Source organism: Mustelus asterias, chromosome 4, assembly GCF_964213995.1.
Source record: "Mustelus asterias chromosome 4, sMusAst1.hap1.1, whole genome shotgun sequence".
Taxonomy (NCBI): Eukaryota; Metazoa; Chordata; class Chondrichthyes; order Carcharhiniformes; family Triakidae; genus Mustelus; species Mustelus asterias.
This window is the reverse complement of record NC_135804.1, coordinates 142,262,635-142,289,664: the sequence shown is the minus strand read 5'-3', so window position 1 is coordinate 142,289,664 and position 27,030 is coordinate 142,262,635. Positions and strand designations below refer to the sequence as shown.

General features: G+C 46.6%; 1 protein-coding gene and 1 pseudogene across 2 annotated transcripts in view; one reads left to right on the top strand and one right to left on the bottom strand.

Moving 5' to 3' along the window:
- The window catches only part of eda2r (ectodysplasin A2 receptor), a 239,797-nt gene that overhangs the window by 172,594 nt on the left and 40,173 nt on the right, over nucleotides 1–27,030 (bottom strand). The window contains exon 1 of one of the 2 annotated variants that reach the window (XM_078211867.1): nucleotides 16,839–16,930. The exons of the other annotated variant lie outside the window; for it this stretch is intronic. The gene's annotated coding sequence lies outside the window, so the exon portion shown is untranslated. Of the gene's footprint in view, nucleotides 1–16,838; nucleotides 16,931–27,030 lie in introns of those variants that run through there. 2 annotated transcript variants of the gene reach the window in all.
- On the top strand, nucleotides 16,812–23,903 carry LOC144493041 (serine/threonine-protein kinase PLK2-like; annotated as a pseudogene).

The following is a 27,030-nucleotide window of genomic DNA, read 5'->3' as shown; positions in this document are numbered from 1 at the left end:
CTCACAACACCAGGTTAAAGTCCAACACGTTTATTCGGAATCACGAGCTTTCGGAGCACTGCCCCTTCATCAGGTGAGTGGAGAGGAAGGTTTCGCAAACACGGCATATATGGAAAAAGACACAGTTATCTTCCATTATCTTGCAATTGTGTCTTTGTCTATATATGCCGTGTTTGTGAAACATACCTCTCCACTCACCTGATGAGGGAGCAGCACTCTGAAAGCTCATGATTCCAAATAAACCTATTGGAATTTAACCTGGTGTTGTGAGACTTCTTACTTGGAGTATTAGTCCATTGACATAACCACTGTATCACCATCACCCGCAAATGTTGGGTAGGAACCAAGGTCAACAAAACAAGTAAAATTTCTGGTCAACAGATTGAAAATGAAAGGGATGTGTAATGCTTATAGAAAGTGCCTATCTTTGAAGAGGGATACGTATTTTGTCTTTTATGAAGCTTCAAAGTCAATTCAAATTTTCATTAGTCTTGGCTAAGACTGGGAGTCATTAATGAGCTGTTAGTAAACAGTTGCTTTGGTCGCATCCTGCGAATGATTGCAGGAAAGAGTACCCAACCCCCTAATTGCTCAGGGCGAAAGGCAACTGCACAAAGTGGGTGAGAAGTGGGCACTCAAAGGACATGGGTTCACCATTCCTGGCAGCTGTTGGTAAGCAAGTTCATTGCTGTGTGTGCTTACTACGGGACCTTGGAACAGATGAGGAGCAAAATTAAACACAAAAAGAATCTGGCATGGAAAGAATACCCAAGAGTACCATGGATCTTATTGACAGCACTATGATTGCTTGCTGCAAATCATTACCACATGTCTTTCCCACTCACGCCAAGCCCTCACATACTTTTACAACTCAATCGCATGTCATTACTGTCACTGCGTCAGGAAGCCACAATTTCAAGACCTGGAATGAGAAACTTTGTCACACTTATACCTCACCTCAAGTCTTTTTGGAACACTAAAACGGCATGATGTACAGACATGAACCAATACTCAGCCGGTATATACATCTGTCAGACAGCCTGTATTCCTTCAACCTGCCAACGCTCAAGACTACTTTACTGCTGATGTAATTGGATGCTACCTTGAAGCACAATTCTAACCTGCAGAGAGAGGGTCCTGCACAGAGGAAAGTAGGTACTAAAGGCACATCTTTGTTGGCTTACCCAAGGAAGTTCATTGACCTGCTTTCTGCATGAGAAGTGGACTTGGAAAGGCTCAGCCAATTCTGAGGAAATCCTCATTATCTTTAACTTCTTGAAGATGAGAGAAATTTGAAAAGGACACCACCCTTCCAGCTGCTAAAAATTGCAGTGAAACTCTAGGAATAGGTATGTACTAAAAGGAGAAAAGATAGCAAGAAAATGCATTCAGACAAAGGCAATGGTCTGCCAAAGACAAAAACACATTGTACAGTTAATTTAATAAAATAAGATTCATGTTTATGCAGCACATTCGCAATGACAGGATATCCCAAAGCAGCCAATTAAATACTTTGTGAAACATACCCATATAATGTGGCAAACAGGGCAACAAATTTGCACACAAACTCCAACAAACAGCAATATGAGAATGACTAGACATATCAAGTGATATATCGTAAAATAAAGAGCCATGAATATTGGCCAGAACTTGCCTGCACATCTTCGAAAATGTGATTTGTTTTGCAGCCATCCTTTGAGAGTAGGGTTGGGTGGGCGGCGGGGGGGGCGGGGGGCGGGGGGGGGGGGGGGGGGGGGGGGAGGCAGGGGGGTGGGGGGGGGTAGGGTGTGCGTGGAGTGGTGGGGGGGTGCAGCCTCATTTCAATAATTCATACAGAAGCAGGAAGTTCATTCGGCCTGCGCTCCTGCTGTGACTTCTGTGTGCATCCTTTCAACAGTGCCGGCAGTCACCACGATTGCCCACTTTCAACCCAAACCAGTGTAATACTGGCTGGAAACTGTGGCAACAACTTGCACCATTTACCTTTGACTGGATTTTTTTATTATTCATTCATGGGACAAGGGCGTCGCCGGCTGGCCAGCATTTATTGCCCATCCCTGGTTGCCCTTGGAGGGTAGTTGAGATTCAACCACATTGCTGTGGCTCTGGAGTCACATGTCGGCCAGACCAGGTAAGGACAGCAGATTTCCTTCCCTAAAGGACATTAGTGAAACAGATGGGTTTTTCCGACGATCGACAATGGTTTTCATGGTCATCAATAGATTCTTAATTCCAGATGATTTTTTTACTGAATTCAAATTTCACCATCTGCTGTGGTGGGATTCGAACCCAGGTTCCCAGAACATAAGAACATAAGAAATAGGAGCAGGAGTAGGCCATCTGGCCCTTCGAACCTGCCCCGCCATTCAACAAGATCATGGCTGATCTGAAGCGAATCAGTTCCACTTACCCGCCTGCTCCCCATATCCCCTAATTCCCTTACCGATCAGAAAACTATCTACCCGTGATTTAAACATATTCAACGAGGAAGCTTCCACCACTTCAATGGGCAGAGAATTCCAGAGATTCACTACCCTCTGAGAGAAGAAGTTCCCCCTCAACTCTGTTCTGAACCGCCCCCCCTTATTTTGAGGCTGTGCCCTCTAGTTCTGGTTTCCCTTCTAAGTGGAGTCTCTCATTAGCTGAGTTTCTGGATTAATAGTCTCGTGATAATACCACTCGGTCATTGACTCCCTTGTGCAGTGGAATAGTCTAAAGTACCTGCTTCCTCACTACCACTTAGATGGCAAACAACCAAAAGACAGCAGGCGCGATTTTATGGCCTCGCTTGTCCCAAAACCGTAAAATCCCACCCGAGGTCAATGGACCTTTCCATGGTTTTCCCCTCGCCCTCTCCGATTCCCGTGGCGGGCGGGACAGTAAAATTCCGGCTGGCATGTCTATAATATTGTTGAAACTCTATCACTAAGTATCCATTCCTCTCCTGTGCCGATGCATGCCTGTGTACTGTTGTATAGGAACAATATTTCAGCTTAATGCGGTGCACCTTTGTCTTCAAGAAACTTCAAGTTAAGGATGTTAGCGCCGGGATGTGAATCCCACCTTTAAGAATTTGATTGATGCTACCTCAAGCTCACAGAACCTTAATATATGATTAAAAAGACATTGACCCCATGAGTTGGGGTTGGATTAGATTCTTTGTGGAGACTGATGCCTTCCAGGGTCAGTGCCTGGCACTTATATTTACTATTTTCATTGACAAATTGGAGTAGATGTTAGAGGAATGTCCCAAACTTTTGTGGGCAATGTCAAGGTGTGTGCAAGTATTCAGAAGTTAAAGGATGCTCAACTACTGGAGGATTGAGTTTATGATAGGTAGATGATGTTAACTTAGAAAATCTAGAGCCATATATGTGAGCACACAAAATCATAGAATCCACAGTGCAGAAGGAGGCCATTTGTCCCATCGCGCCTGCACCTACAACAATCCCACCCAGGTCCCATCCTCACAACATATTTACAATCCGAATCTCCCTGACACTAAGGTACAATTTAGTATGGCCAATCAACCTAACCCACACACCTTTGGAATGTGGGAGGAAATCAGACACCTGGAGGAAACCCATCCAGACACGGGGAGAACATGCAAACTCCATACAGACAGTGGCCCAAGGCTGGGAATCGAACCTGAGTGCCTGGTGCTGTGAGGCAGCAGTGCTAACCACTGTGCCACCATGCCATCCCTTCCTGATGCTATATGGAAAATAAAGTAAAATAAAGTAACAGTTAAGTCTATTTATTAGTCACAAGTAAGGCTTACATTAACACTGCAATGAAGTTACTTGAAATTCTCCTAATCGCCACACTCCGGCGCCTGTTCAGGTCAATGCACCTAACCAGCATGTCTTTCAAACTGTGGGAGGAAATTGGAGCACCTGGAGGAAACCCACGCAGACACAGGGAGAACTTGCAAACTCTGTGACGCAAGCCAGGAATTGAACCCGGGTCCCTGGCGCTGTGAAGCAGCAGTGCTAACCAATCTGCCACCAAGGTTAGTGGTAAAATGACATCTCAGCATCAATCCTGAAAGTTCCACAGGCAAGATTGAAGCTATAGAAAAAACAGACAGGTTTCTAGGCTGTCTTTAGAAGTGTTGTAAGAGATATTATTGTTTTAAATATTTTGGGGGTCTGTTGTGTTATTCTGTGAAGCAGGCTTGTGGGTTTGTGCGTGCGTGTGTGAGACTAATCTAGTTATACTGAAGACAAACTGTTTGGTCGGGTTTGGGACGTGAAAAAAGTGTCCCATGGTCAGAATTCTCCGGCTGGTCACGCCCCGCTGCCGCTGCCAGCGAGGATGGAGAAGTTGGCGCTCAGCCAAATCTCCGGTCACTGCGGCGGGACCAGAGAATCCCGCTGGCGTGACCGGCTGGAGAATTCCAGCTGAGGTAGGTACTGCCAAGTGAATTTTCTATATGTAAAAACAAGCAGTGCATGAGGAGATAAGTATGGGTTTGGATTTTACATTTCAAAGGGGAGTAAAAGGTTTGACAACTTGGAATAGGTCATAAATGAATAAGGAAAGGTAATTAAATTTTATTCGATCTGAAAGCGGGGGGAATAAGGAGAACGTGAAAGATTTTTTATATTTTGGGAACATTAAGTTCAAAGAGGTGCCAAGGACAATGGAATTGAAGACGAAAGAGAAAAAGCATATTTAAAAAGATTAATCGGCTGTGTTCTGGGGCCGGGGGTGATGGGGTAAGGGTTTGGGGAGTGGCTATGTCATGCCAATTTGTTCTTGTGCGTAGTCTTGATTCGGTCTCAGTTATACTTTTGATTTCCTCATAGGGTAGGAAAATGTGGGGGTGTCAGAAGATAAGTTCCCAGCTTAAAACAACCTAATTATCTTGACAGGCTCGTAAAGCCTCTATAGAGAGAAAGGTTAATTTGATGGAATTTTTTTAAATAATGAAGTATTTAGATGATGATTGTGCTGGCCAAATATTTCACGTGAGTAGGTTAAGAAAGACCGAAGGTCATGTTTATAAGTCGCAAAAGGACAGAATGAAGTAGGATGTTAGCCACTTCTACTTTTCCCAGAATATTGTCAAGCACTTTGCTGGTTCGTGTGGTGAAAGGTGATTCACTATTCATGTGGGGGAGATGGTGGCGTAGTGGTTTTGTCACTGGACTAGTAATCCAGAGACCCAGAGCAATGCTTTGGGGAGCCGAGTTTGAATCCCACCATGGCAGATGGTGAAATCTGAATTCAACAAAAATCTAGAATTGAAAGTCTGTTGGTGACCATGAAACGATGGTCGTAAGAACCCATCTGCTTCACTAGTGCCCTTTGGGGAAGGAAGTCTGGCATGAATTCGACTCCAGTTCCACAGCAATGTGGTTGATTCTTGGAAATGTCCTCTGAAATGGCCAAGAAAGCCAGTCAGTTAGGGATGGGCAATAAATGCTGGCCCAGCGATGCATACATCCCATGAATGAATAGAAAAAAAAAATCAAGAAAGTTGTGAGGAAAGGTAGATAAAGTGAATGATTGAGACTCACCCAAGTGAGTTGGAGAGGAGTTTTCCAGTCCCTCACCCACCCAACCTCCAATTAGCTTGGGCTTTTGTTTTTTATGTGACTTCAGACGGGTGGGGCATGCATATGTTAATGGGAAAAGCAGCACGATTGTGTGGGGCAGGGAGAATGGACCTTTTAGAGTGATCTTTTCCTGTCCATTATTTTTATGTTCAATTGAACTTCGGTTAGAGAGGCTGGGAATAAATGTGTGATTCATTAGTGCTAGTGTCCTTATGGCTGCATTCAACCTGAACTCCATCGAGGCCGTCCAGTGTCTAATACATTCCGCGATTTCCCTCATTTATTCCCTCCATATATCATTTTTCGCTGCTGGATGATTCACCATGGGTGTCGCTTCACAAAAGAAAAGCAAAATTGATGCAGTTTTCTCATAATCATATCAGAGCTGTTTGAGTCAAGGCTGAATCCAGTGCTTCCCACAGCTGTAAGAATTTTGACAATTTTCTTGATTTATTTTTTGCTTTGACTAGCTTGCATTTCATTCATGGAAAAAAAAATGTCTCACGTTGAACACTGCCAAAGAAGTTAAGAAAATGTAAGGTTTTATTTCCCCTTTTGGGAAACCTGCAAGTAATTAATACTGAGCTGCCTCTGCCCATGAGCAGTGCTGTCTCTGTAATAGTTCCAAATAACTTGTCAAAGGCTTAAATCAAAAATTGGATTGGAGTCTTGCCTCGGTGTCAAAGTGACTGTGGAAACTCTCTGTCATTTGTTTCAGGAAGAGTTTGCTGCGTGTATGAAATGACCCGGTGGTAAAATGGCAGAAACAGCGGAACCTGCTCTCATGGTATCAGAATTAGACAACGCGTTTACATGAGTCTTTGTGGCAAATCTAACCTGAGGCTGGTTAGCTCTATGGGCTCAAGGTAAGGAAGGGAGAGGGTGACAAACCTTCGACAGGCAGAGAGAAAAGGCAGTCAGAAAGACAGATAAAAGCTGAAATGACAGCAATGAAGAATTCTGTTTCCAAGGAAAAATAACAGGGAATGTAATGGGAAAAGTCAGGAAGAAATGGAAATAGATAAAGAAGTTTATTTATTAGTCACAAGTAAGGCTTACATTAACACTGCAATGAAGTTACTGTGAAATTCCCCTAGTCGCCACACTCCAGCGCCTGTTCGGGTCAAAGCACGTCTTTCAGAATGTGGGAGGAAACCGGAGCACCTGGAGGAAACCCACGCAGACATGGGGAGAATGTGCAAATTCCACACGGACAGTGACCCGAGCCAGGAATCGACCCCGGGTCCCTGGCGCCGTGAGGCAGCAGTGCTAACCACTGTGCCACCGTGAAGGTAGTAAACAATGGAGAAAATTCCCTATTAGAGATAAGGGCTGGAACTCTCCGGCCATTCACGGCCCACCGCTGTAGCCAGCAAGGATAGAGAATTTGGCGCTCAGCCAAATCTCCGTTCATTGCAGGGACCAGAAAATCCTGCCGGTGTGAACGGCCGGAGAATCCCGCCCAAGATTTAGATTTATATAAACATGTCATAGAATCCCCACAGTGCAGAAGCAGGCCATTCAGCCCATCGCATTTGCACCGACTCTCCAACAGAGCATCCCACCCTAACCCTGTAGCCCCACTAACCTGGGACACTAAGGGAGTGCAATGCACTGTGCAGCCTGCCAGTGAGCTTGGCACAGTGACACAGAGTATAGTCGAGTCCAACGCTAGCTCATGCGGGGTTGTCCACCATGTCATTGTGACCATGTAGTGAATGGAGAGCTCTTTAAATACAGGAGAGGGACCCCAGAAAAGTGGAGGCTCCGGTAACAACTCCAGCAGGAGACATTGTGGGCGGAATTTTCCTGTTCTGCTCGCCTGGGAATCTTAGCGACGGTTTCCTCCGGGTGCTCCGGTTTCCTCCCACACTCCAAAGATGTGCGGGTTAGGTTGATTAGCCATGTAAAATTGCCCCTTAGTGTCAGGGGGATTAGCAAGATACGGGGATAGGGCCTGGGTGGGATTGTTGTTGGTGCAGGCTTGATGGGCCGAATGGCATCCTTCTGCACTGTAGAGATTCTATGTGCTAGTTATGTGCTGCTGGTCAATGAATGACATTATTATTCACTGTAATATCCCAATGAATATTTAACAACACAAACCATTTGGTTTTCAGTGGTTGAACTGCAGAATTGTCTGGTATGTGCTCCATTAAGTGATCTGAGGGATGTTCCCGTTAAAGAAGATTTTAAAAGTCCTACGAATTTTGGGGAATATTTGAACACAGCCCTGACTAAACCACTGCTTGTGTCACATGGAGCATGTAATGAATCTATGGGATCTCAACACAGTCCCTTCTAAACCAAGGCAGAGCAAAGGTACCAATTCGCAATCCACAACAAGGCTCCCGGTCACCATACATTGGGAATTCTGATGTTTCAGGTGTTTGGACGGCTCCAGAAGTGGCCAACCTTTGGAAAAATGTTTACCATGTGCTCTATGTTACGTTGTTATGAGAGGATTACGTTGCTGTAATTCAAGGCCTCGGTGCAAGTTTGATTGAGAAGCAAGAAAAGGAAGGTTCGAATTATAAGGAGTGGCTGAACAGGCTGGGACATTTTTCCCTGGAGCATAGGAGGATGAGGGGGTGACCTTATGGAGATTTATAAAATCATGAGGGGCACCGATAAGGTGAATAGCCAAGGTCTTTTCCCCAGGGTAGGGGAGACCAAAACCAGGAGGCCTAGGTTTAAGGTGAGAGGGGAAAAATTTTAAAGGGACCTGAGGGACAACGTTTTTACATAGAGGGTGAATGAATGGGCTGCCAGAGGAGGCAGTAGAGGTGGGTATAATTACAATATTTAAAAGACATTTGGACAGGTACATGGATGAGAAAGGTTTAGAGGGATATGGGCCAAATGCAGGCAAATGGGACTAGTTCAGTTTAGGAAACCTGGTCGGTATGGATGAGTTGGGTCAAAGGGCCTGTTTCCATGCTATATATCTCTATGACTCTAAAAGTTAGACAAACATAGAAACAGGAGGTATTTAACCCTTCCATCCAATCTATTCCACTATTCAATGGTGTCATGTGATCAAACTTGAAAAATCCATCTTTGTTCTATATCCCTTACTATCTTTGATTAAGAGAAACCTATCAAACTCAGAATTAAAATTAGTAATGGATCCAAAATTAAAGGCACTTGTGACTGAAATTTCCAAACTTCTGCCACTTCTGTATGTTTCCTAACTTCTCCCCCGAAAAGTCTGGCTCTAATTTTTAGGTTATACCCCCTCATCCAATTGGTTGAACTAATTTCTCCCTACCTACCCTATCAGCTGCCATTAATATCTTAAAAATTTAAATTCAACCTTCAAGTAACCTTCTAAATTCCAGGAAACCAACCCATGTTTGTGCAGTCTTTCCTCAGAATTTAACCTTCGGTGGATCAACATTGCATTGCCACCAATACCTTGATTTATTATTGTCACATGTATTGGTACACAGTGAAAAGTTTCTTGAAAACTATATAGATAAGGCATACCATTCATAGAGAAGGAAAGGAGAGAGTGCAGAATGTAGTTTCACAGTTGTAGCCAGGGTGTAGAGAAAGATCAACTTAGTGCGAGGTAGGTCCATTCAAAAGTCTGATGGCAACAGGGAAGAAGCTGTCTTGAGTCGGTCGGTACGTGGTCTCAGAATTTTGTATTTTTTTCCCGATGGAAGAAGGTGGAAGAGAGAATGTCCAGGGTGTATGGGATCCTTGATTCTGCTGGCTCCTCTTCCGATGCAGCGGGAAACATAGAAACATAGAAAAACTACAGCACAATACAGGCCCTTCAGCCCACAAAGTTGTGCCGAACATATCCCTACCTTAGCGATTACTAGGCTTACCTATAACCCTCTATCTTACTAAGTTCCATGTACTTATCTAAAAGTCTCTTAAAAGACCCTATCGAATCCGCCTCCACCACCGTTGCTGGCAGCCCATTCCACGCACCCACCACCCTCTGAGTGTAAAACTTACCCCTGACATCTCCTCTGTACCTACTCCCCAGCACCTTAAACCTGTGTCTTCTTGTGGCAACCATTTCAGCCCTAGGAAAAAGCCTCTGACTGTCCACTCGATCAATACCTCTCAACATCTTATACACCTCTATCAGGTCACCCCTCATCCTTTGTCTCTCCAAGGAGAAAAGGCTGAGCTCACTCAACCTATCCTCATAAGGCATGCCCCCCAACCCAGGCAACATCCTTGTAATTCTCCTCTGCACCCTTTCTATGGCTTCCACATCCTTCCTGTAATGAGGCGACCAGAACTGAGCACAGTACTCCAAGTGGGATCTGACTAGGATCCTATATAGCTGCAACATTATCTCACGACTCCTAAACTCAATTCCTCGATTGATGAAGGCCAGTACACCATACGCCTTCTTAACCACAGCCTCAACCTGCACAGCTGCTTTGAGCGTCCTATGAACTCAGACCCCAAGATCCTTCTGATCTTCCACACTGCCAAGAGTCCTACCATTAATATTATATTCCGCCATCCTATTTGACCTGCCAAAATGAACCACCTCACACTTATCTGGGTTAAACTCCACCTGCCACTTCTCCGCCCAGTCTTGCATCCTATCAATGTCTCGCTGCAACTGCTAACATCCCTCCACACTATCCACAACACCTCCAACCTTTGTGTAGTGTAGACAGAGTCAATGTTTGGGAGGCTGGTTTGCATGATGGACGGGGCTTCATTCACGGCCCTTTGTAGTTTCTTGTGGTTTTTGGGCAGAGCAGGAGCCATACCAAGCTATACAATACAAATATTACCTTCATATTTATCCTTTGATGAGATGTGGGCATTGCTGCCAAAGCCAGCATTTGTTGTCCATCCTTAAATGTCCTTAAACTGAATAACTGTCAGAGGGCAGTTAAGAGTCAACCATATTGCTGTGGATCTCGAGTCTAGTTTTAGAGTCACGTGTAGGCTAGATCGGGTAAAGATAGATTTCCTTCTCTGAGGAGAGATTAGTGAATCAGGTGGGTTTTCATGACAATCTATTGAGACAAATTTCTAGGTTTAATGAACTGAATTTAAATTTCACCAGCTGTTGAGGTGGGATTGGTTCCCTTACATTGCCTTTTTTTTCATTCATGGGATGTGGGTGTCGCTGTCTGTTTGTTGTCTAATTGCCCTTGAATTGAGTAATTTGCCAGGCCATTTCAGATTGTGGTTCTGGAGTCACATGTAGGCCAAATCAGATAAAGATGGTAGATTTCCTTCCATAAAGACCATTAGTGAACCAGATGGGTTTTAACAACAATCAACAATGGTTTATGGCCTTCATTTAGTTGAGTTCAACTTTCACCATCTGGCATGGTGGGATTCGAACCTGGGTCCCCAGAGCATTACTAATCCAATGATTAATCCAATGGGCGGCACGGTAGCAGAGTGGTTAGCATTGCTGCTTCACAGCTCCAGGGACCTGGGTTCGATTCCCGGCTTGGGTCACTGTCTGTGTGGAGTTTGCACATTCTCCTCGTGTCTGTGTGGGTTTCCTCCGGGTGCTCCGGTTTCCTCCCACAGTCCAAAGATGTGCGGGTTAGGTTGATTGGCCACGCTAAAAATTGCCCTTAGTGTCCTGAGATGTGTAGGTTAGAGGGATTAGTGGGTAAATATGTAGGGATATGGGGGTAGGGCGTGGGTGGGATTGTGGTCGGTGCAGACTCGATGGGCCAAATGGCCTCTTTCTGCACTGTAGGGTTTCTATGATTTCTATGACAATACCATAATGCTACTGGCTTCCTTATCGTTGTATCATTGGCAAACTTGGACATGTGATTTGCTCTTTCATCTACTCAGCAGCTATTAAATATGGTGAATAACTGAGGCCCAAACACAGATCCTTATGGGATGTCATTGGTCACAAATAGGCAATTATTGCACCTGCCCAATATTCTTATTCCCATTCAGCCATTTTTCTAACCAGGTCAATAATTTGCCTTCAACTCCATGAGCTTCAATTTTAGCAAACAGTTGCTTATGAGGAATTCAGTTGGTGCTTTCTGAAAGCCAATGCATCCATGGACATTCCTCTGTCTATTACATTAGTCACCACCTAAAAATATAACCAGATTTGCCAGGCGTGGCCCTACACTTTACAAATCCATGCTGGTTCAATCTTCAGCTGAAAATTTTCCAAATGTTCCATTATTCTATTCTCATATACTCCAGGAATCTCTTGACAACAGATTTTCAGCTAACTGGTGTTTAATTCCATGCTTTCCTTCTCTCGCCTTTCTGAAATAGCAAAGTAACACGTACAACTAGGATTTTGACCCAGCTGCAATGAAGAATTGACAACGCAGACATATTCAAGGCAGATGATGTGTGATTTGGAGAAGAACACAGGTCTAATTAAATGAAGTTAAGTCCAGACTTTCCATGCGGGGCTTGGAGGAGAACGTCTGCTCCTTTTAACCCTGCAATGATAAGTTTAAAATTATATTCTGGAGCCTTCATTTCCATGCCACATTTTGCTAAGCACAGTTGTTTTACAACTTTACATTAACTTTTGGGTTCTGACTCAATGCTCTTACTAGGTCATATCGTTGCCTAGTTTATGTTACATAATTCTTGTAGTATTATCACTGCCAGTAGCTTTAAAAAAATTTATTGATTAGTCACAAGTCGGCTTACATTAACACTGCAATGAAGTTATTGTGAAAATCCCCTGGTCGCCACACTCTGGCACCTGTTCGGATGCACTGAGGGAGAATTTAGCATGGCCAATGCACCTAACCAGCACATCTTTGGACTGTGGGAGGAAACCGGAGCACCCGGAGGAAGCCCACACAGACACGGGGAGAACATGCAAACTCCACACAGACAGTGACCCAAGCTGGGAATTGAACCCGGGTCCCTGGCACTGTGAGGCAGCAGTGCCAATCACTGTGCCACCGTGCCGCTGTAACCAATGTGCTCAAAATGAAACTTCTGTTAGTATTTAAAAGGCTGTTACTTATTGGAAAGGGGAAGAGTTCTGACAGCACAGAATCTTCAGGTATCTCAAATCAACTCAGTTAAGGCTTAAATTAATGTAGTACTCAGTTAATGATAAGGTGTTGGGGAAAATTCTAGAACAAAGAGATCTAGGGGTACTGGTTCATAGCTCCTTAAAAGTGGAGTCATAGGTAGACAGAATGGTGAAGAAGGCATTCGGCATGCTTGGTTTCATTGGTCAGAACATTGAATTGGGATGTCTTGTTGAAGTTTTGATTTGATTTGTTTTGATTGATTTATTATTGTCACATGTATTAACATACAGTGGAAAGTATTGTTTCTTGCACGCTATACAGCAAAACATACCGTTCATAGAAAAGGAAACGAGAGAGTGCAGAATGTAGTGTTACAGTCATAGCTAGGGTGTAGAGAAAGATCAACGTAATGCAAGGTAGGCCCATTCAAAAGTCTGACAGCAGCAGGGAAGAAGCTGTTCTTGAGTCGGTGCTACGTGACCTCAGAGTTTTGTGTCTTTTTCCCGATGGAAGAAGGTGGCAGAGAGAATGTCCAGGGTGCGTGGGGTCCTTAATTATGCTGGCTGCTTTGCTGAGGCAGCGGGAAGTGTAGACAGAGTCAATGGATGGGAGGTTGGTTTGCCTGATGGATTGGGCTACATTCACGACCTTTTGAGGTTCCTTGCGGCCTTGGGCAGAGCAGGAGCCCCATACCAAGCTGTGATACAACCAGAAAGAATGCTTTCTTTGGTGTAACTGTAAAAGTTGGTCAGAGTCATAGCTGACATGCCAAATTTCCTTAGTCTTCTGAGAAAGTAGAGGCATTGGTGGGCTTTCTTAACTATAGTGACATTGGTAAGGCCACACTTGGAATACTCTGTACAGTTCTGGTCACCCTATTGTAGAAAGGATATTATTAAACTAGAAACAGGGCAGAAAAGATTTACTAGGAGGCTACCGGGACGTGATGGTTTGAGTTATAAGGAGAGGCTGGATAGACTGGGACTTTTTTCCCTGGAGCATGGGAGGCTTAGGGGTGATCTTACAGATGTCTATAAAATAATGAGGGGCATAGATCAGCGAGATAGTCAACATCTTTTCACAAAGGTAGGGGAGTCTAACACTAGAGGGCATAGGTTTAAGGTGAGAGGGGAGAGATACAAAAGGGTCCAGAGGGGTATTTATTTCACACAGAGGGTGGTGAGTGTCTGGAACGAGCTGCCAGAGGTAGTAGTGGAGGTGGGTACAATTTTGTCTTTTAAAAAGCATTTCGACGTTACATAGGTAAAATGGGTATTGTAGGATATGGGCCAAATGCGGGGAATTGGGACTAGCTTCGGGGTTAAAAAGGGATGGCATTGACAAGTTGGGCCTAAGGGCCTGTTTCCATGCTGTAAACCTCTATGACTCTGTGAGTCACCTCCATCAGAAGGTCTAAATCTTCCTGCCAAAGCACACCTACTTAGAATATAAATAGTCACTTGTCATTAGCACAGAATTTTAATTTTGCAGAATAAATACATTTTGTTGAAGCTTATTGTCTTGAACTTCCTCGGACATTCGCATGAATACCATCGTCAGGGAAAGCAACAACTTCATACTCTATGAGAAGAGGATGTGGGTTGGTTGGCAAATAGAATCTAATTAATAGAGCACTGTGGACAAAGCACTAGTCCATGGCCAATGGGCGGCACGGTGGCACAGTGGTTAGCACTGCTGCCTCACAGTGCCAGGGACCTGGGTTCAATTCCAGCCTCGGGTGACTGTCTGTGTGGAGTCTGCACATTCTCCCCGTGTCTGCGTGGGTTTCCTCCGGGTGCTCCGGTTTCCTCCCACAGTCCAAAGGTGTGCGGGTTAGGTGGATTGGCCATGCTAAATTAACCCTAGGGGGAATAGCAGGGTAAATGAGGGTATGGGAATAGGGCCTGGGTGGATTGTGGTCGGTACAGACTCAATGGGCCGAATGGCCTCCTTCTGCACTGTTGGGTCTCTATGACAGTTAACTGCCAAGCATGGTTTAGAAATTCAAGCCAGACAGCTTGATTGGTCAAGGCATTGTCCTGAGGAATGAAGCAGCAAATGGCTGTCACTTATTTTGTTTATTTGAAACATGCACAGTGTGTGTTCAGCGATATTTGGGATATCTACCTTAATTTACCACACTTCACACTGGAGGCAGTCATGGACTTATACTGTTAAAGAAGCTATAGAAGGGCACTTGGATAAGTCCAAAGTAATCAGGCAGAGTTATCATGGTTTTGTGGAAGGGAATTCATGTCCAACCAGCTGGTTGGAGTTGTTTTGAAAGTAACGTGCCATGGATAAAGGGGAACCGGTGGATGTATTATACTTAGATTTCCAGAAGGCATTTGATAAAGTGCCGCATCAAAGGTCATTGTGGGAAATAAAAGCTCACCGTGGAGTGGGTAACATGCTGGCATGGAGAGAAGATTGGCTTGCTAGGTTGGGAAGTAAATTGTGAAAGGACTTAAGGAGGCTACAAAAATATAGATAGCTTACGTGAGTGGGCAAAGATCTGGCAAATGGAGTATAAATGTAGCAAAAATGTGAAATTGTCTACTTTGACAGCATGAATAAAAAAGAAGCATATTATCTAAATGATGAGAGATTACAGAGCTCTGAAGTGTAGAGGGATCTGAGTGTAAGTAAACTGAGCAAGTAATTAGGAAAACTAATAGAATGTTATCATTGATTGCAAGGGGAATTGAATACAAAAGTAAGGAGATTATGCTTCAGTTAGACAGAGTGCTACTACGTCTGGAGTACTGAGTACAGTAATGGTCTCCTTATATAAAAAAAGGTGCAAATTGGAACCAGTTTAGAGAAGACTAATACTGGAATGGATGGGTTGTCTTGCGAGGAAAGGTTGGACAGGCTCGGCTTGCATCTGCTGGAGTTTTCATAGAAATCATAGAAACCCTACAGTACAGAAAGAGGCCATTCGGCCCATCGAGTCTGCACTGACCACAATCCCACCCAGGCCCTACCCCCATATCCCCACATATTTTACCCGCTAATCCCTCTAATCTACGCATCCCAGGACACTAAGGGGCAATCTTAGCATGGTCAATCAACCTAACCCGCACATCTTTGGACTGTGGGAGGAAACCGGAGCACCCGGAGGAAACCCACGCAGACACGAGGAGAATGTGCAAACTCCACACAGACAGTGACCCAAGCCGGGAATCGAACCCAGGTCCCTGGAGCTGTGAAGCAGCAGTGCTAACCACTGTGCTACCGTGCCTAGTTTTGTGGAGTAAGAGGTGACTTGTTTGAAACATATAGGCCGGAATTTTACCGACACGCCTGCCCCGGAATCGAGATGGGCGAGGCTCGCAGAATAGAATTCTCCGTTGGCCTCGGGCGGGATTTTACGAGCTTCGCCCAAGTGAGGTCATAAAATACCAGCAGTAAGATTCTGTGGGGCCTTCAAAGGGTGGATTTGGAGAGGATGTTTCCACTTATAGGAGAATCCAGAACTAGTGGCTCCTGTTTAAAAGTAAGGGGTTGCCCGTTTCAAATGGAAGTGAAGTGAATTTGTTTCTCCCAGAGGGTTGTGATTCTTTGGAACTCTCTTGCTGAAGAGGTGGTGGAAGCAGAGTGTTGGAAGGTAGATTGATCCTTGGTAAGCAAGGAGGCAATAGGTTATTAGGGGTAAGCAGGATGAAGATTTGAAGTCACCATCAGATCGGCCATGATCTTATTAAATTGCGGAGCAGGCTTGAGGGGCCAAATGGCCTACTACTATTTGTCCATAAGTTATCAGCTTGAACCCAAGAGAAAGTCCTGCCCACTGCAATGAAAGTTACCACAGCAATAATCATTTGTGACTGTTTGTTAGCAGGTGACATGTTATGCATTGGTCATTCTTCATACTAAAAGCTTTGTTCCCCAGAAGAAAAACCTTTGTTAATTTATTCATCGATGGAGCACAACAAGGTGAGAGGTAAAGCACTTTTACGACATGACAATATTTCTGAACAGTAAGAAGTCTCACAACACCAGGTTAAAGTCCAACAGGTTTATTTGGAATCACCTGATGAAGGAGCAGTGCTCCGAAAGCTCGTGGTTCCAAATAAACCTGTTGGACATTAACCTGGTGTTGTGAGACTTCTTACCGTGCCGACCTCAGTCCAACGCCGGCATCTCCACATCAATATTTCTGAAAGTTAAGGCCTCACTGGTGTAACGTATGCAGCTGTCAAAAACACTTTGCAATAAATGAGTGCGGAGATCGCTGCGGGATAGCTGAGCACAGCTGGCTATGGAGATCCTGAGGACTATCGCTTACCAGCAAAACTCCAAGATGTGCGAGCAGCCTCTCGGCAAGTCCACCGAGCACCGCTTCACCAAGAGACAGGAAGAGTTGACCTACTCCAGCACGGAGATGTCTCGGATTATAACCGATCCCGCCACCGGCAAATGTCACTGCAGAGCAAAAGTGTTGGGAAAGGGTGGTTTTGCCAAATGCTACGAGATGACCGACCTGACTACTAACCGTGTCTTTGCTGCAAAGATCATCCCGGACACCAGAGTGGCCAAGCCCCATCAGAGGGAGAAAATTGATCGAGAGATTGAGCTGCACCGAACGCTTCACCAGAAACACATCGTTCACTTCTACCATCACTTTGAAGATAAAGAGAATATTTACATCCTTTTGGAACACTGCAGCAGAAGATCAATGGCTCACGTACTGAAAGCTAGGAAGGTGCTGACAGAACCAGAAGTGCGATACTATCTCCGGCAGGTAGTATCAGGACTGAAGTGTCTACATGAACAAGAAATCTTACACAGAGACCTCAAATTAGGTAACTTCTTCATCAATGAGTCTATGGAACTGAAAGTAGGGGACTTTGGGTTAGCGGCTAAATTGGAACCAGTGGAGCAACAGAGCAGGACTATCTGAGGCACGCCAAATTATTTGTCTCCTGAAGTTCTCAGCAAGCAAGGGCATGGCTGTGAATCTGATACCTGGGCACTGGGCTGCGTAATGTACACGATGCTGTTGGGGCGGCCTCCATTTGAGAGAAGCAACCTAAAAGAAACGTACAAATGTATAAGAGAAGCAAGATATTCAATGCCATCAACACTGTCGCAGTCTGCCAAACAATTGATAGTGATGCACTATCAATCACGATACGAGGACTCCAGTGAGTGAGTGAAATTAACAGGCTTTTATTCGCAAAGAACAGGAGCACACCCTTGTAGCTGACCTGGCCCAGACTGAGGTGAGGAGGAGGATCCATCACCTTTATACCTCGCTCTGGTGGAAAGGGAGGAGTCTCAGGTGGAAAGGGAGGAGTCTCGGGCCAGGTGCAGCATGGGTGTGTCCAGGCACATACATGTAGCTACAGTGGGTCACCACATTCACCCCTCCTTTAAAAAAGAGTTCGGCGGGGTGGGTGGAACCATAAGTAGATATATATATACACAAGTCACAAAACTGAGGTAAGGCGTCATCCCTTCACAGGTTCAGCCTGTCGGGCAGCTTGATCAGTCGCTGTGACCGCCGCAGTACCGGTTGAGGTGTTGTTTCCGGTGGCAGGGTGGAACCACTCGCGTCCGTCGTCGTCCCTTCTGGTCGGGTCCTGCGTGGTGACTCCGGGGGCTCAGGCGAGCTGCGTACAAGGGGCAAAGATGTAAGCGGACCTGGTGCTACCTGAACAGAGGGGTCTAGGGATGTGGGGTGGGGGGGGTCATCGTGGGCTCCGGGGCACCCGCAGGCGCCAGGTCCTGGATAGAGACCGTGTCCTCCCACCCATCGTGGTATGCCACATAGGCATATTGGGGGTTGGCGTGGAGGAGCTGGACCCTTTCGACCAGGGGGTCCGACTTATGGGGCCGTACATGCCTCCGGAGCAGAATGGGGCCTGGGTAAGCCAGCCCAGGTAGTGCGATTCCCGAGGAGAACTTCCTTGGGAAAGCAAACATCTGCTCATGGGGGGTGGCATTGGTAGCCGTACACAGGAGGGACCGAATTGAATGCAGTGCATCGGGGAGGACTTCTTGCCAGCGAGAGACTGGAAGGCCTTTAGACCGTAGCACTAGTAAAACGGCCTTCCAGACTGTCGCGTTCTCCCTCTCTACCTGCCCGTTACCCCTGGGGTTGTAGCTGGTGGTCCTACTCGAGGCTATGCCCTTGGAGAGCAGGTACTGATGCAGCTCATCGCTCATGAATGAGGATCCCCGGTCACTGTGGACGTAGTTAGGGTAACTGAACAGGGTGAAGAGGCCGTGCAGGGCCTTGACGACCGTGGTTGAGGTCATGTCCAAGCAGGGGATGGCAAAGGGGAATTGTGAGTACTCATCTATAACGTTGAGGAAATAGATGTTGCGGTCAGAAGAAGGAAGGTGCCCTTTGAAATCGACGCTGAGGCGTTCAAAGGGGCGGGTGGCTTTTATGAGGTGTGCCTTGTCTGGCTGATAGAAGTGTGGCTTATACTCTGCGCAGACCGGACAGTGTCTGGTTATAAGAACAAGAACAAAGAACAATACAGCACAGGAACAGGCCCTTCGGCCCTCCAAGCCCGCGCCGCTCCCCGGTCCAGGATTGAATCCTGAATCCAGGATCCCCGCCCAATTTTCCAGCCTATCTACATACTGATATCCTATCCACCGAGCTGTCCCTCACAGCTACGATGCTTTGTTCATCACAACCTATTAACTCACCCCCACCCCCCCATTTCAGACCATGTGATCTCCAGGGAGAGGCGAAAACCCAGAGTGAAAACCCCAGGGCCAATATGGGGAAAAAAAATCTGGGAAATTCCTCTCCGACCCCCTGAGGCGATCGAAACGAGTCCAGGAGATCACACTGGCCCTGATCGGAAAATGCTTCCCAACCCTAGTCATTTCCACTTCCACGAACACCATCTGAATTCCCTGCCCCCGAGACAGGTTCCCAACTATCCGCAGTCTCGCTCTGTACTGGCACCAGCAAGATGATCATAGAATGAAGCCTTGAAACGAGAAACAAAGAACAATTAGCCCGCGCCGCTCCCTGGTCCAAACTAGACCACTCTTTTGTATCCCTCCATTCCCACTCCGTTCATATAGCTGTCTAGATAAGTCTTAAACGTTCCCAGTGTGTCCGCCTCCACCACCTTGCCCGGCAACACATTCCAGGCCCCCACGACCCTCTGTGTAAAATATGTCCTTCTGATATCTGTGTTAAACCTCCCCCCCTTCACCTTGAACCTATGACCCCTCGTGAACGTCACCACCGACCCGGGGAAAAGCTTCCCACCGTTCACCCTATCTATGCCTTTCATAATTTTATACACCTCTATTAAGTCTCCCCTCATCCTCCGTCTTTCCAAGGAGAACAACCCCAGTTTCCCCAATCTCTCCTCTTAACCAAGCCCCTCCATACCAGGCAACATCCTGGTAAACCTCCTCTGTACTCTCTCCAAAGCCTCCACGTCCTTCTGGTAGTGTGGCGACCAGAACTGGACGCAGTATTCCAAATGCGGCCGAACCAACGTTCTATACATCTGCAACATCAGACCCCAACTCTTATACTCTATGCCCCGTCCTATAAAGGCAAGCATGCCATATGCCTTCTTCACCACCTTCTCCACCTGTGACGTCACCTTCAAAGATCTGTGGACTTGCACACCCAGGTCCCTCTGCGTCTCTACACCCTTTATGGTTCTTCCATTTATCGTGTAGCTCCTCCCTACATTATTCCCACCAAAATGCATCACTTCGCATTTATCAGGATTGAACTCCATCTGCCATTTCCTTGCCCAAATTTCCAGCCTATCTATATCCTTCTGTAAACCGGACGTCCTCAACAGAATAGGGCAGGTTACGGGCCTTAATAAAATGGTAGAGCCTGGTGACCCCCGGGTGACAGAGGTCATTGTGGAGAGTCTGTAGTTGGTTCACCTGCGCGCTGGCACATGTTCTGCGAGACAGAGCGTTCGGAGGCTCGTTGAGCTTCCCGGGCCGGTATAAGATATCGTAATTGTAGATGGAGAGCTCAATCCTCCACCTCAGTATCTTATCATTCCTAATCTTGCTCCTCTGCGCGTTGTTGAACATGAAAGCCACCGAACGTTGGTCCGTGAGCAAGGTGAACCGCCGGCCAGCTAGGTAGTGGCGCCAGTGTCGCACTGCTTCGACGATGGCCTGAGCCTCCTTCTCAACAGAGGAGTGTTGAATTTCCGAGCCTTGGAGGGTTTGTGAGAAGAAGGCTATGGGTCTGCCCGCCTGGTTAAGGGTGGCGGCCAGGGCAAAGTCAGATGCATCACTCTCCACCTGGAAGGGGATTGACTCGTCCACAGAGTGCATCGTGGCCTTCGTGATGTCCGCTTTGACGCGGTCAAAGGCCGAGCAATCCTCTCCCGACAGGGGAAAAAGGGTGGATTTGATAAGCCGACGGGCCTCATCCGCGTAATTAGGGACCCACTGGGCGTAGTATGAGAAGAAGCCCAGGCATCTCCTCAGTGCTTTAAGAGTGGTGGGAAGGGGGAAGTTCCATGAGGGGGCGCATGCGGTCAGGATCGGGGCTGATGACCCCGTTCTCCACTACATATCCCAGGATGGTGAGGCGGTGAGTGCGGGAGACACACTTCTCCTTATTGTAGGTCAGATTTAGGAGAGCGGCCGTACGGAGGAATTTATTAAGGTTGGCGGGCGTGGTCCTGCTGATCATGGCCGCAGATGGTGACGTTATCTAGGTACGAGAAGGTGGCCCGCAGCCCGTTCTGGTCCACCATTCGGTCCATTTCGTGCTGGAAGACCGAGACCCCATTGGTGACGCCGAAGGGAACCCTAAGAAAGTGGTAGAGGTGGCCATCCGCCTCAAAAGCCATATATTTGCGGTCCTCCGGGCGGATGGGGAGCTGGTGGTAGGCCGATTTTAGGTCAATCGTGGAGAACACCCGGTATTGCGCAATCCGATTGACCATGTCGGATATGCGCGGAAGGGGATACGCATCCAGCTGCGTGTACCGGTTGATGGTCTGACTGTAGTCGATGACCATCCGGTGTTTCTCCCCAGTTTTGACCACTACCACCTGCGCTCTCCAAGGGCTGGTGCTCGCCTCAATGATCTCTTCCTTCAGGAGCTGCTGGACCTCGGACCTAATGAAGGTCGTGTCCCCCGCACTGTACCGTCTGCTCTTCGTGGCAATGGGCTTACACTCGGGGGTGAGGTGTTCGAATAGCGAAGGAGGGGTGACTTGGAGGGTTGAAAGGCCGCAAGTGGTGCGCGGTGGGCAGTCTCGGAACTGTGGGTTGCAGATGGAGATCGGGGGAAGAGGCCCATTGTACTGCAACGTGACACTCCTAAGATGGGTCAGGAAATCGAGCCCTAGGAGTACGGGAGCGCAGAGGTATGGCAGCACCTGGAGCTTAAAATTTGTGTACTCGGTCCCCTGAACCTTAAGGGTCACCACACAATACCCGAGGACATCCACCAAGCGGGACTTCGAGGCCAAGGAAATGGTTTGTTTGACTGGCCGCACCGAAAGGGCGTAGCGGCGCACAGTATCGGGGTGGATGAAGCTCTCCGTACTCCCGCAGTCAAACAAACAATTTCCCACGCGGCCGTTTACCTGGATGTCCATCATGGACCTGGCGAGCTGATGCGGACGAGACTGGTCCAGCTGGACCGCTGCCACCGTGGGTCCCGGAGAATCATCGACCGGCGTCCAAAATGGCGGCACCCTTGTCTCGCATGCGGCCGATGGCGTCCAAGATGGCGGCCCCCTTGACTCCTACGCAGCCGATGGCGTCCAAAATGGCGGCTCCCTGGACTCACACGTGGTGGATGGTGTCCAACATGGCGGCTCTCTTGGGTCACACGCGGCTGATGGTGTTCGGATTTTCGGTCCCTTCGGGTCGCACGCTGCGCTGTTTGGTTTCGAGGCCGACTTTGCCCTGCAGACTTTTGCGTAGTGGCCTTTCTTTCCGCACCCAGAGCAGAACACCTCCCTTGCTGGGCAGCGTTGTCGGGGGTGCTTCCCTAGACTGCAAAAATAGCACTTTGGGGGTGCAACAGCTGCAGCAGTTGAGTCGTTGGTGGGGCGCTGTGTGGCATAAGTCTGTGGCCCTCCTAAGTACTGGGATGGTAGTGGTCGTGAGGCCCACGATGTCACGTGATCAGGTGCGTACGTCTCGAGGTTACGGGATGCCACTTCCAGGGATTCAGCGAGTGTCACAGTTTTTGGTAGACCTAGCCCACCTTGTTCTAGCAGGCGCTGCCGAATATAGTTGTATGCGATGCCCGTAATGTAGGCATCGCGGATTAAGTCCTCCGTATACTGCGCAGCGGATACAGCCTTGCAGTTACAGGCCCTGCCGAGTGCACGTAGTTCGCGGAGAAACTGTGCGTTTGATTCTCCCGGCCGCTGTTTTCGGGTAGCCAGAAGGTGCCTGGCGTAGACTTCGTTTGTCTGTTGGCTGTATTGGCTCTTTAGAAGCGCTAGCGCGTCCGCGTACGTTTCTGCATCACAGATGGTGGCATAAACTGCGTCGCTTACCCGGGCATTGAGCACGTGCAGCTTGTCTGCATCAGACCAGATGGCAGTGGAGGCTCCGAGGAAGGCTTCGAAGCACTTCAACCAGTGATTAAAGCTGTTGGCGGCTCCCACAGCTTGCGGGTCCAGTTTTAAGGTATCGGGCTTTAGAAGTTGCTCCATTCTGTTTTTTTTTCTCTTGGTGAATAAAATTGATGCACTATCAACCACGATACGAGGACTCCAGTGAGTGAGTGAACTTAACAGGCTTTTATTCACAAAGAACAGGAGCACCCCCTTGTAGCTGACCTGGCCTAGACTGAGGTGAGGAGGAGGATCCATCACCTTTATACCTCGCTCTGGTGGAAAGGGAGGAGTCTCAGGTGGAAAGGGAGGAGTCTCAGGCCAGGTGCAGCATGGGTGTGTCCAGGCATACACATGTAGTTACAGTGGTCTTTTCTGACATTAAGACATACCAAAGTTAGTGAAATACTTGTGAAGTCTGTTAACTGTTGAGATGTAAGAAAAACGACAACCAATCTGTGCACAGATAACCAACGAGCTTGTAAAAAAATCCAAAGGATCAACCAAGTTTAGATGACATCCTGCATTATGACTTTTTCACTCAGGGATTTACACCTGAAAGATTGTCACAGACTTGCTGTCATTATGCACCAGACTTTCATCTGTCCAGTCCTGCCAAGAACTTCTTCAAAAAGGCAGCTGCAGCAATATTCGGTGGGAAGAAGGATAAAGCCAAGTTTTTGGACAATCACAATAAACTAGGAAAAGATGATTATGATGAAATATATAAGCTGAAGAACGATTTGAAGAAAATGTCATTAAATGACCAATTGAGCATCAAAGCCGATTAGCTGAGGAGTCAAGGTTGTCTAAAATAAAAAACAGAAAAAACAAATGGGGCCGAAGGGCCTGTTTTGTGCTGTAGTTTTTCTATGTTTCTCTTTTTAAATCCACTTCGATCCTAACATTTCATCAATGTTCTGGAGATTCCTGACTGCCGATTTATGCACTGCAGTAAGATGGATGCACAAAACTTTCTGGCATTAGTGAGTGTGTGCCCCGGGATAGGTTTGTTCATCAGCATGGCTAATTTAGAAAATCTTGAAAACTGGACAAAGGCTTTAACGTGACTGAAGCCACGGCTGGTTATGACTCACACAAAAAATTTCTGGCCTTCAGAGCAGCAGCAACTCGTATGCCGGAATCTTACCACCTCGCCCGCCCGAGGCTCGTATGATCCCGCCCGAGGCCAACGGAGAATGCCGTTCTGCTAGTCTCGCTCGCCCCGAATCTGGGGCGGGCGTGCCGGTAAAATTCCGGCCGTTATCTCGAAAGAGGTGTCAATGCCTCCTGTGACTGCAGTGGTCAAATCCCAAGGAATCGTACAAAGGCCCTTTACATTTCTTAGTCCAGATTCCTGGCCAATGGAAACAATCAGTCTACGAGGACAAAAGGGGGTTTACCAAGAATTGCCTTTGGACGTGTTTTAGCCTTTACGGAAGATTCCCCAAGAATGCTATCGTATTTGCACAAATGCCCAGGGATTAGGGTTCCCAAGTCAGAATTGTCCTGACGTCTCCAGCAAATGAGCACTAATCTCATCAGCACTTTTGGGATCAAAATCATAGATGCACTTAAAGATTTGGGCATTTTTATAATTTTCATTTGCACGGTTTTGTCTATTTGTTTTAAAAATATTGGAGATTAAAAGAGAGTCTGGTTTGGACGATTGGAGCAGGAGGTTGTGTGATTAAACGTCTTGGAACACATCCAAGTTGGCAAGCAAATGTATTGCATTTTTAGCGAGAAAGTCACTATTTGGAAGACATTACTATTTCCATAATATGCAAGACATTAATTAGTACAGTGCCTGATTTTATGCACACACTTTGATGTATATCAGTTGCATAGGTGTCAGTTTTGGCTCAGCGATCGCACATTAAGCTCTGAGTCAGGCAGTCATGGGTTCAAATCCCACTTCAGAGACTTGTGCACATAATATAGGCTGACACTTGAGTGCAGCAGTAATGGAGTGCTGCACTGATGTTAGTTATGTCATTTGGTATGAAATGTTAAACTGAAGCCCCATTTGTCCTCTCAAGTAAGTGCAAAAGATCCCATGAAACTGTTCAAAGAACAGCTGGACAGTTTTTCATAGTGTCCTGGCCAACATTTACCCTTCAACCCAGCAACACAAATCAGATGGTCTGATCTGTCATCAGTCCTGTGGGAGTTTTCTGTGCACAAATTGGTTGTCGTTTTTCCTACATCTCAACAGTTAACAGACTTCACAAGTATTTCACTAACTTTGGGATGTCTCAATGTCAGAAAAGACACAAGTTCTTTTTGACGAGGTTATCCATTTGAAGGAATGTTACAGTACTTGCAAGCATCTTGGTCAGCAGTCTACAAAACTATTGGTTCCTCATCATGAACAAAAAGATTTATTACACTTTTTTATCGGTAGGCATCTCATTCACCGTTTCTGAAATCGGAAACAGGTTATCAATGCTGATTGGTAGACTTCTGATAACTGAAGATCACAAAATCCTCAGTGCTAAACATGAAAGAAAGACCTGAACTTATCGAACAGTTCAGGATATTCCAAAACAAAGAAGAAAGAACAGTACAGCACAGGAACAGGCCCTCCAGCCCTCCAAGCCTGCGCCGCTCACATTGTTCTATCTAGACCAACCGCTTGTATCCCTCTATTCCCTGTCTCTTCATGTGTCTATCCAGATAAGTCTTAAATGTCGTTAATGTATCTCATTTGCATTCCAGGCCCCCACCACCCTCTGTGTAAAAAACTTTCCCCACACATCTCCACTGAACCTTTCCCCCCTTATCTTGAACTTGTGCCCCCTTGTAATTGTCATTTCTGCCCTGGGAAAAAGCTTCCAATTGTTCACCCTATCTATACCCCTCATAATTTTATAAACTTCTATCAGGTCGCCCCCTCAGCCTCCATCTTTCCAGGGAGAACAATCCCAGTTTATTCAATTTCTCATAGCTAATGCCCCTCCATACCAGGCAACATCCTGGTAAACCTTTTCTGTACTCTTTCCAAAGCCTCCACATCCTTCTGGTAGTGTGGTGATCAGAATTAGACAGAGTATTACAAATGTGGCCTAACCAAAGTTTTATATAACTATAACATAATTTGCCAACTTTTATACTCGATGCCCCGGCCGATGAAGGTAAGCATGCCCCATGCTTTCTTCACCGCCTTGTCCACCTGTGCTGCCACTTTTAAGGATCTGTGGACCTGTGTTCCCAGATCTCTCTGTGTGTCTACGCTCCTGATGGTTCTGCCATTTATTTTATAGCTCCCACCTGAATTGGATCTACCAAAATGCATCACCTTGCATTTGTCCAGATTAAATTCCATCTGCCATTTCTCTGCCCAATTTTCCAGCCTATCTACATCCTGTTGTATTCTCCGACAATCTTCATCACTATCCGCAAATCCAGCAATCTTAGTATCATCCGCAAACTTGCTAATCAGACCAGCTACGTTTTCTTCCAAGTCATTTATATATGTTACAAACAGCAGAGGTCCCAGCACTGATCCGTGCGGAACACCACTAGTTACAGACTTCCATTCGGAAAAATACCCTTCCACCGCTACCCTCTATCTTCTATGGCCAACACAGTAAGAAGTCTCACAACACCAGGTTAAAGTCCAACAGGTTTATTTGGTAGCAAAAGCCACAAGCTTTCGGAGCGCTGCTCCTTCGTCAGGTAAGTGGGAGTTCTGTTCACAAAAACCCTATGGCCAAACCAGTTCTGAATCCATCTAGCTAGTTCACCCCTGATCCCATGTGACTTAATCTTTTGCACCAGGCTGCCATGAGGGACCTTATCAAATCCACGTAGATAACATCAACAGCCCTTCCCTCGTCAACCATTTTTGTCACCCGCTCAAAAAACTCAATTAAATTAGTGAGACATGACCTCCGTCATACAAAACCATGTTGTCTGTCACTGATAAGA